Below are 11,208 nucleotides of genomic sequence, written 5' to 3' on the forward strand. Positions count from 1 at the left end.
TCCTGTGATCATGTATGGATGTGAGAGTTGGACTGTGAAGAAAGCTGAGTGCCGAAGAATTGATGCTTTTGAACTGTGGTGTTGGAGAAGACTTGAGAGTCCCTTGGACTGCAAGGAGATCCAACCAGTCCATTCTGAAGGAGATCAGCCCTGGGATTTCTTTGGAAGGACTGATGTGAAAGCTGAAACTCCAGTACTTTGGCTACCTCATGCGAAGAGTTGACTCATTGGAAAAGACTCTGATGCTGGAAGGGATTGGGGGCAGGAGGAGAAGGGGACGACAGAGGATGAGATGGCTGGATGGCATCACGGACTCGATGGAAGTGAGTTTGAGTGAACTCGGGGAGTTGGTGATGGACAGGGAAGCCTGGCGTGCTACAATTCATGGGGTCGCAAAGAGTTGGATATGACTGAGCGACTGAACTGAACTGACTGAAGTTCTTGATTACTATTCCTGGAACCAATCTTTCTAAAAGCCAGATAATATAAATTTCATATTTACCAAGACACCAGTGGTTATTGGTCAATGGAATGGTGCCAACCTCTTTGGGGAGTTTCTAGGTCCTCTCTAGTGTCCTTTTCTACTTTGGGAACTCTTGAACATTTCAAGGTTTTCTGTTTGTTTGTTTTTAAGCTGATCATCTATACCTTAATTTCAAGAAAACAAGCACATTTTAAATTAACAACTGGAAGGCAAGTTCATGAATAACCAGAGGAAGTGAAGAAAAAATAACAATCACCCTAGTGTGTGATCTTGGGCAAGTTACTTAAACCTCAGTTTTCCTCATCTGTAAAATAGGGGTAATAATTTCTATCTCATAGGGATGTGTGATGACTCATTCTAGTGCCATAAGTTGTGCAAAGCACAGAGAACTCTCCTATACAGTAAATGTTTAATTATGCACAACAACAATAATCTCTTTAATTAAGAGGAAATACCCACAGCCTTGCCTGCCTTCCTATAACTTATGGTATCTTTGCTTTTTGGCCTGGAAAAGAGAGAAGCAGCTCAAAAAGGGAGAGAAGGAAACTTGCAAGTGTAAATGAGGCTCCCTCCTCTTGCAAATTATAAACCTTTTGTATCATACCACAGGCTGAAATGCATTCCAGATGTACTGAAGAATTGAATATTTTTAAAAAATCAAACCATAGAGGGGAAAAGATCTGAATATTTATCAGACCTCTAGGGAGAAAAGGCTGGTTAAACTTAGATGCATCAGAGAAGATCACAAAGAAAGAGATGGACAGAATTGACTACAGAAAAATGTAGCACATCTGTACATAAAAAAGGACAGGAAAATGTTTGCAGTCAAAATGCCTGGAAAGGCATCATATCTCTATTATATAAAGAACTCATACTGTATGTGTGTATATATGTATGGAGAGAGATGAGGAAGTTAGCCAGACCCTACTAGACAAATGAAAAAAGAATCCAAATAAATAATTCACAAAGGAAGAAGTATATTTGGGGATAAAAGGGAGAAAGCAATCTCATTGGCAGTCCAATAAATTTGTAACCACTTTTCTGTCTTCAAAGAGAACTGATTTTAAAAATCAAAATAATGCCTAGTGTTAAAGAGGGTGAAGTGAAACTGGCACTCTTGCACAACAATAAGAATGTAAATCAGCCTAAACCTTTTGAAAAAAGATTTATCGCATCAGGTGTTGTAAAAAATTATCTACCATATGGTTTGAGAAAAACTGGAGAAATATGAAACTGGATCCCCACCTTAAAGCAAATGAAAAGGTGGATTCCAAGTGGATTAAATACCTAAATCTGAAAGGTATTACGGACAATGTAGAAGATAGTTTTATTCTGTCACTTATTAGCTGTGTGGCCTTGGGGGACTATTTTGCCCCTCTGAGTCTCAGTTTTCTCTTCCATTAAATCAGGGAACTAATACCCACCATACAAAGTAATGTATTAAAGGACTTGGCACGGGTAGGTGTCTTTGACAAAAGTAGTAGATTATTCCTTTTCTCCTGGGTACACGACTAGATTCCCTCGCCTGGCCTCTCTCGCACGGGTATGTTCACATGAGTGAGTCCTGGCCTCTAGAAGGTGAGTAATGATGGTGAGTGCACTTCCAGGTCCCATGCGTAGTCCTATGTATTCTTTCCCTATGCACTAGGTGAATGGAGAGGATGTGGGGCCATAGATCTTCCTTGGAGGATTGCAACAAGAGACAAGGATCCTGGGTCCCTGAATCACCACCTGGAAGGCTGTTAGGCCAAGAACTGCTGATGAGACTTTATGTGCACCAGATATAAATTTCTACTAGGTTAAGTCACCGGAATTTAGAGTTTCTCTTCTATCGCAGCTGGCAATACCTATCCTAACTAACACAGAACTCAATGATTATCATGCCATTTGACCAACAGATTTCACTTCTGGGAATCTAATGGTCGAGGGTCGTTAAATCTGGTTCCTGGTGCAGCTCCCGGTGGGCAGCAGTGAGGTTTAATCCAGTCCCTAATTTAAAGTGCATGTTGGAGGATTTCCAGAGAAGTGGCTAATAGAAAAATCAGGTCTGTTGGTTGACTTAAGGTTTTGTTCTAAATTGTTTAAGTTGGGTTTTTGCACTCTGAGGTTGGGATTGGCTGGAGTGTTTTGACTAGACTAGACTAGAGCTCAAAAAATATTCCAAGGATAAGCCAAAATAAAAGTAGAAAAGGGAAAATATGGAAGTAATCAGATTGTCTTTATCAGCTGATAATAGTCTGTCCCAAGGCACACAGCCAAAAATTGTTAACCCTGGCCAGCCACTCACACACTCCAGGTGATCGGCTAAGACAGAGACCTGTGACAGCTAGCCAGAGGGCGGGCGCAGCTCCGGGGCACTGAGATGCAGATAATTCCTCTGACTTAGTGCCTCCATCCTCAATTCCCAGGATAAAACATGGCACTTGAGGGAACACTGAGGTGTGTATATCTGTATGTGTGTTTGTGTATGTGTGTGTGTCCAACCACCTTACTAAGGACACCATCTTATTTTTATTTATTCTTAAAATTAATTTTTTTTGCCGTGCTGGGTCTTTGTGACTGTGCAGGCTTCCTCTGGTTGCTCTGAGCAGGGACTTCTCCAGGACCTCCCGTTGCAGTGGCTTCTCTTGTTGCAGAGCCCAGGCCTAGGGCGTGCAGGCTTTAGCAGATGAAGCGCATGGGCACTGCTGCTCTGAAGCATGTGGTGTCTTCCCTGCCTGGGAATCAAGACCTGTGTCCCCTTCACTGGTAGACAGACTCTTAACCACGGGACCACCAGGGGAATCCAGCAGACCATTTTAAATGTGGGAAAATCTTTATGCAAAAGACTGTTTAAGGCAGTATTATTTACACAGTGAAAAACTTCCAGAGCAACTGAAGGGCCTGTGGCAGGTACCCATCCAAGAGCCATTCTGGCCTCTTCCTTAGAAAACAGTATCCCGATGGTGCTCTGCTTCCAAAATTGAGTCAGGATCGTTCTAAGCCAGTTTTGGTTCTTCCATTTCTTCTTTTCAGTGATGAATCTAGGACTGGACATATGATTCTGGCCAAGGAGATGTAAGGAAAAGTTTGCTAAGGGCTTTTAAGAAAGACAAAAGGCAGAGACACTCAGCCTTTCCTCCCACACCTCCACCCCCTTCGCACTCTGGACGCTGCTGATGATGGTGTGACTCCTGGAGATGCTGGGCCTTCCTCTACCGTGCTTTTATCACTCTGATTTCATGCTCTGGCTCTGACAGTCTCCTTGTCTGTGAGCTCCTTGAGGTCAGGCGCCTCTCCTGATTCATTTCTGAGTCCCCAGTGCCTGGCATAGAGTCTGACACCATGAGCTGATGGGTCAACCAGATGGATCAATAAATGCATTAACAGAGAGCCAACAAGTATGGTACTCAATGTCATGCAAAACAAGGAAAGACTGGGGAGCTTTCGCAAATTGGAGGAAACCAAGGCGATATGATGAGTAAATGTAACGTGGTGTCCTGGATGGGAGCCTGGAAGAGAAAGAGGACCCTAGGGGAAAAACTAGCAAAATTCAAATAGAGTCAATGCACTGTGAGTAGCTTTGTTTACAGGGGATGTCAACATTCTTAGTTGAGATAAATGTTATGAAAGATGTGAACCTTAGGGGAAGCTGGGTAGAGGGTTTGTGGGGACTCTCTTACTATCTTGACAGCTCTTTTGTAAACTTAAAGTTATTTCAAAATAAAAACCTAAAAGCCTAAATGCTGAGGAAGGACAGAAGCTAGGATTATCTAGGGATTTACTAAGTTGGTGAATAAGCTAGGACTTGAGAGAACATTAAGAAACTTGGGATCAGGAAGCCACAGGGGACAAATATATAATCAGAACCCAGTGGAAGGAATGTACCAGTTTTGCTGAGTTTTGACAAGCCCTCTTGTCTCACCATCTGTAAAATGGGTGAAAACCTACATGTCGGATGGGGAGTAGGTTTGATAGCTACATAGGTCTAACTAGGACTGCCTGAAACCCCCAGGCCCAATGCTGGAGCAGTTTAGAACTTTCTGGGGTTTCTGCAAACTTTCAGAGGTTTGAAGTCTCGTCATCTGCTGCCTTCTTGGCTTCTACACTCTGTGTATATGTGTGTGGCCTGAGAGCATCATCTGCTGAATTCATCATGCACACACACATATATACACAGGTAAGTTTAGAGGACGGAGAAGGCAATGGCACCCAACTCCAGTGCTCTTGCCTAGAAAATCCCATGGATGGAGGAGCCTGGTAGGCTGCAGTCCATGGGGTTGCTACGAGTCGGACAGGACTGAGTGACTTCACTTTCACTTTTCACTTTCATGCATTGGAGAAGGAAATGGCAACCCACTCCAGTGTTCTTGTCTGGAGAATCCCAGGAACGGGGGAGCCTTGTGGGCTGCCATCTATGGGGTTGCACAGAGTCGGACACGACTGAAGCAACTTAGCAGCAGCAAGTTTAGAGGAACACCTGAATATTTGGGAATTGCAGGGCAGAGAGACACCCAACACAGCAGAATCTTCCCTTCTCTTGCTGACTCATGTCCTCACCCCTCTCCTCTCCTTCCCCTCCACTCCCTGCCTCTCCCCTCACCTCTCCACTCACCCCCAACCCCAACCCCATCCCCGTCTCTGATGGGCAACCAAGCTCTCTTCTCAGAAGCGCCCCCCCTCCCCAGGACCCTCAGCATCCTACCTCCTCTGATTCAGTCAATGTTAAAACACAATTCCCTTCTGAGGAGGAATTTTGATACTAGCTATTAAAATACCATCTGCTTTCACTCCTTGGTAAATCTAAAGCCAGGGCTGTCTCCCCTTGGACTTAAGACAGCTGCGGCTTTGATCCACTGTGTCTAGACAACCTTGTGGGTCAGAATCAGTTGGAAGAAACCTGGCAAGGTAATTATGTGCTAATAACAAAGCCCTGGTATTTCACAGGATTTGAGTTAAAAATCAGAGGACTTAGTTTCTCCAAGGTTAGCCCTTGGACAACGTCATCCCTCCTTATTTGCATGCTAATGTGCTGTCTTGAGTGCGAGGGAGGGGATAAAACGTAGGAGTCCCCCAGGGGACCGTGTGTGGGAGGACGCATGTGTGTGGCCACCGTGGAACAGGTGCACCAGGAGAGAAGTGCCAGTTGAGAACTGCTGGGTGAGAGGATCTACTGAGATCTCTACAAATTGTAAAATACTTCAGCGAAGTTAGTGACGGAGGTTCATGTATGCCTCGGAAGATAATGATTGAGGTTCGTATATACATTCAAAGAGCCTTTAAAGGTGAGCTGATCCAGTGTCCACCACTGTTATTTTAGAACTAAGGAAACTGGGGTCCACAGAGGGAAGTGACTTGCCATGAGCTAATGACAGCCTCAGCACCTTGCATCCTCTCCTTATACCTAGAGACATTCAGATGAAAATGGGACAGCTGAGAGCTGTGGGGAGGGATCTGTGGCTGGCCATGTGACCCTCTGTTTCCCCCTAAACTTCTAAGAATGTTGGGAGAAGAGCACTGTTCTTGGTCACACAGGGACAGCACTGCTCTGTCACACTTTTGCTGTCTCTTCTCATGGGAGTGTGTCTTTAAAAAAAATTATGAGGCTGCATCGGGTCTTAGTTGTGTCATGCAGGCTCTCTAGTTACAGCACGAAGGCTTAGCTGCTTCATGGCATGTGGGATCTTACCTCCCTGAGCAGGGATTGAACCCACATCCCCTGTGTTGCGAGGCAGATTCTTAACCACCGGACCACCAGGGAAGTACCTTTGTCTTGTCTGACAATTTTGGGGATCAATAGAACCAAACACATGGAGTCAGCTAAGCCCCAGGTGGGAAAGGATGCTGCATGCTGGGACGCATTGGGATCTTGGCCAAGTGGCGTCTGCTGCCTGACCTTGGCCCAGCGAGTGGGTCTGAGCAGGTCCCGCTTTCCTCGTCTGTAAACCTGAGACACTTATTGTTCTTGCAAGGGCTGATGTGAAAAGTGAGTCTCTTCAGCACACAGTAGGTGCTTCCTTAGACTTTCCACTGTCTGCCTCAGCCCAGAGCTCACAACTTGGCTATTTATGAGACGGGAGCCTTTGCACCTCGTTCTTCCACTTCCATAGGTGTATAGGCCGCTTTTCTTCCTTCCTTCTCCTCCCTCCAAAATCCCATAAGAAGTGAAGTCACCACAGGCCTTCTGTGCCCAGCATAAGTGTCCAGGGTAGGAGCAAGGGCACATGAATGAGTTGGATTCTTTCTTTTGTGAGAGAAGCCCACTCTGGACTACTATATTCATCTCTTCAAGCACACCCCTTCTCCCCCAACCTAACACTTGATCATCATGCCTTTCAATCCTTTGGCAGTTCACTGATATGTTAAATAATGGTGCAACTTAGAATCAATGGCATTTTTGAGTCTATGAAGCACGGTACGTGAAGCGACCCAGGGGATGCGTTGGGTCCTGTGGAACTTCAGGACTTTCTCTGTCTCCTTCTCTGTCTTCTTCCTCACTCCCTCTCACCCTCCCCAGCCCACTCCCCATTTCCATTTCTCCATGCCCTCTCTCCCTCTCACCTCTACTGTCCAAGCTTATGTTGTCTTCCTTCCCTCAGATCAGCTCCCCCATAAAGCTGCAAGCATGGTCCAGGCAGTTTCAGGCTTACAGAAAAGACAGCTCTTCCCCATCATCTCCAGTAAGAAAAGTCACAGCAAGGGGCCCTGATTTGGTCACATGCACATCCCTGAACCAATCATTTCTGAGCTTTGGCCGCATTCCCTTTCATCCCACAACTTGGAAAGTGGGATGTGATAAGTGCCAGCCTCCATCAGACCCATATGGCCAAGACTGGGTTTGAGGGCTATTCTTCTGGGCAGACCACACAAAAGAAACCCACTCTCTCAAGGCCTGGATCCACCTGCTCTATGGCAAGCAGGAGTCTGGTCCAAGAACTCCTGGTACTTTGCCTTTTGCCCTTCACCATAAAGAAGAATTGATGCTTTCAAACTGTGGTGCTGGAGAAGACTCTTGAGAATCCTTTTAGACTGCAAAGAGATCAAGCTAGTCAGTCCTAAAGGAAATCAACCCTGAATATTCCTGGGAAGGACTGATACTGACGATGAAGCTGCAATACTTTGGCCACCTGATGTGAAGAGCTGACTCATTGGAAGAGACCCTAATGCTGGGAAAGACTGAAGGCAGGAGGAGAAGGGGGTGACAGAGGATGAGACGGCTGGATGGCATCATCGACTCAATGGACATGAGTTTAAGCGAACTCTGGGAGTTGGTGATGGACAGGGGCGCCTGGCGTGCTGCAGTCCACAAGGTGACAAAGGGTCAGACACGACTTGGTGACTGAACAATAAGTCAAGGCAACTTGGCCACTCCTGCTTTAAAACTCACTATGTCATTATTTTTATGAATCACTGTGGCCCCCGTTTAGACTATTCACATGCACAGGACAAGCACATGTTCCTCCATCTGAGATGGAGGTCTCCTAATGAGATGGGCACTCACTCTATTATGCTAGAAATTATAACAGTTGATATTTACCGAGCACTTGCAATGGGTCAGGCACAGTTAAAGTATTTTGCTCATATTTAACCATTTGACCCTCAAGCCCACCCAGTTGGGCGGATGCTGTTATGATTCCCATTTTGCAGGTAAGGCAACTGAGGCATGGGGAAGTTGAGTAGCTTGCAGTGGAGTAGCTTGAATTCAGAGGGGAATAGCTAGACTCCAGCACCCATGCTTTCCACCACCACATGCCCTGGGGGGAAGCGCTGGGCTGAAGCCCTGCAGGCCCGTCGTTAATTCAGACACTTGCTGAATCCAAACTCCAAATGGCTCCCCAGGTGACAGGACAGCAGGGCTTGGCATCCTCACAGAGTTTCTTTTAATCCTTGATAATAATCCTTGTTGGCACTGGTTTAAGAGTTTAAGTTACAATCTCAATTTTCTTGTAAACAACTCATTTTGCAGCTGAGGAAACAGACGTTCAGAGAGGATAAGTAACTTTCCTAGAGACACACAGCTGGGAAAGTGGGGAGTCAAGGTTGTAACCCAGGCCTGCTTGACCAGCACCTGAGCTCTAACCATGCTCTTCTCCCCAGATCTAGGAACCCTCAGTCTGAGTCTGGAGTGAGGGTGTAGGGGTGCTGGTCCTTAGGAGAGCCTTTGCGAGGGGAGACTGTCTTCTGCCCACATTTCCATGCCCATTCCCAGCTTGTGACTGCCGTGGCCTCGGGAGGGCTGAAAGGAGCTGCCCGTTTCCTCCTGTGCTCCTAAACCTGTCCCAGCCGGAGTCTCCAGGTGTCCGGCAACGATGCTGCCAGAGCTTAGGACAACTGTTGGGGATGCTTGTGTGCACGCCGGTCCCTGGACTGCGCACTGCCGAGACTGTCTGTGATTTCCATAGGATTACCTCCTCGGGACCCGCACGTAATAGTCATCATAGCTACCACTTAGGAAAGGCCTCACAGAGGCCAGGCTCTGACTTAAGGAAATTCCCTCATTCTTTCCAGTGACCCTTTATAATGAGCGTTCAGGAAATTGAGACTCAAGGAAGTAGAGTGGCCGAAGCTGCACAGTCAGTGGGTGGCAGGGCCAGAACTTGAACCTGAGTCTGATTGAAGGTCAAAAGTCTGATCAAAGTCAAAATCCATGACTTTAATTGTCAAGTTTATGCTGCTTCTCATCGCATGCCAAGACAACAGAGATCCAGAAGGTACAGACCTTGTTTCCAAGAAGCTCTGAGTCCAGGAGCAGAGACATGAATGTACCCAAATTGCAGCTGGGTGAGGGTAGGGGCGATGGATGCGAATGCTGGCCCTGAAGTTGCACAGGGAAAGGAATTGTCATCATGGATGATGTACTCTTTGTGCCTCATGGCAAGTGACAGGAGTCCCACTCAAACTGGCAGTGGTGGGGCAGAGAGTAATCAGCTCATATTTTAGATAAGCTCAGGGAGTGGCTTCAAGCATGGCTTGATCCAGGAACTAAAGACACCTAACAGGAATCTCTCCCCAACTTCAGTCTGTGCTTTTTTGGCCTTGACTTTAGCTTGAACTTTAGTCTTTGTTTGACTTTAGTCTCAGGGTTTTTGTTGTTATTGTTGTTTGTTTATTTTCTGGCTGGGCTGTGTGGCATGCAGAATCTCACTTAGTTCCCCCTCCATGGACCGAACCCATACCCTCTGTGGTGGAAGTGCGGAGTCAACGCCACTGAACTGCCAGGGAAGTCCCTAGAATGGAATGTCTTTGGACTTGCTGGAGTGATGTGCCACTGTCTCCCATGGTCAGAGGTGGAATCACTGCTTGGCTACTGGCCAGGTCTGGGTCAACCACTCACTTGTGAAACTGAAGGAGAGAGCCAGCCCTCAGCACGTAGCAGTGCTGGCACTGGAGAAGGAATAGCAGAGGCTGAGTTGGCAAATGGGCAATGCCAAGCCTAGGTAGGTCAGGCCATGGAGGAAGTTCACTGAGAAGGACTCCTGCAGGGAGCTTGGTCCTAAGTGACCGGCAGAGGAGCACTGAGCAGAGCTGGGACTGGGAAGAGAATTGCATCTCCTTCCAAGGGAACAGCCTGTGCCCGACCGTGGATGCATTAGTGCCAGAACTAAGTGTCTGGCAGCACTGGAGGCCAGAGAGCACGTGGGGGAGCAGTGTGAAATGCAGCTGTGGGGGGACAGGCCGGGGCCTGCAGGCCTGGGGGCCGTGCTCCAGAGCCGGAACTGCCCGTCAGGCTCCCTGGGGAGGGAGGGCCTGTAAGCAAGGGCAAGGGCTCTAGGCTGGACCTCCCGCCCTACCGGGAGGGGGGACTCCCTCTCAGTCTCCTCCTTTGTGAAATGGGGAGGGTATGCCACAGTCTTTGCAGGATTGAAGGCAGACCCATGATGAGCACAGAGATGGTCCATTGGAAGTGCTCAAAAACACAACCCATGACTGTGGACAGCTTTCAAGCATCAGAGGGGATGGAGGCCAGGAGACCAGTGGGAAGAGGTGAATGTGACGGCTCCATTCCTGGTGAGAGACAGAATGGCTGTGGCGAGACAGAGAACACGGGGTTGATGGGAAAGGGCCAACGGAGAGAAAATTCCACTGCACTTGGCAAAGGATGTGATGTGGGGAGAAGGAAGAATGCAGGATAAAAATAAACAAGAAGACAAAAATCTATCCTTGACCTTGGATCCCTTAACTTTTTACTTTTGAACAAATAAATTTTCTCACATAAAATTCAACCATTATCCCTAGTCTTTTTTTTTTTTCTTCTTCTTCTTTAAATATCTCAAAAATATATCCCTGGATGACTTGATTCCCAGGTTTGAAATCTTAGAGTTTTGTTTTTAACCTGAATATGCTTTGAATGTCCTACCTGCTCCCACTTGCTTTGTTAGGGAAAGCGCAATGGCTGAAATCACCCACCCTGGTCAGGCACCATGGTAACCATCTGCATGAGTTATTTTATGACAGGAGGTCCTGGTAAGGAACACGGAACTAATGAGCCACCGCTAACTGGAAGAATTTGGGAAAGGTCAAAAGGAGACATCACATGTCCTACCACCTCCCAGAATCCTCCTCGCTGGCATTGATGTTGGCTGAGCAATACGTGCACCACAAGGAAGGGCCCTGAGTCAGAATGATTGGCCAGAGACGACCCGGAAACTAATCCCATCGCTATAAAACCCGAGACTTCGAGCCACGTGGCAGAGCAGTCCACCTGGGTTCCCCTACCCTCCTCCTCTCTGCCTAGGCGCCTCTTT

Source organism: Bison bison, unplaced genomic scaffold, assembly GCF_000754665.1.
Source record: "Bison bison bison isolate TAMUID 2011002044 unplaced genomic scaffold, Bison_UMD1.0 scf7180017864301, whole genome shotgun sequence".
Lineage (NCBI taxonomy): Eukaryota > Metazoa > Chordata > Mammalia > Artiodactyla > Bovidae > Bison > Bison bison.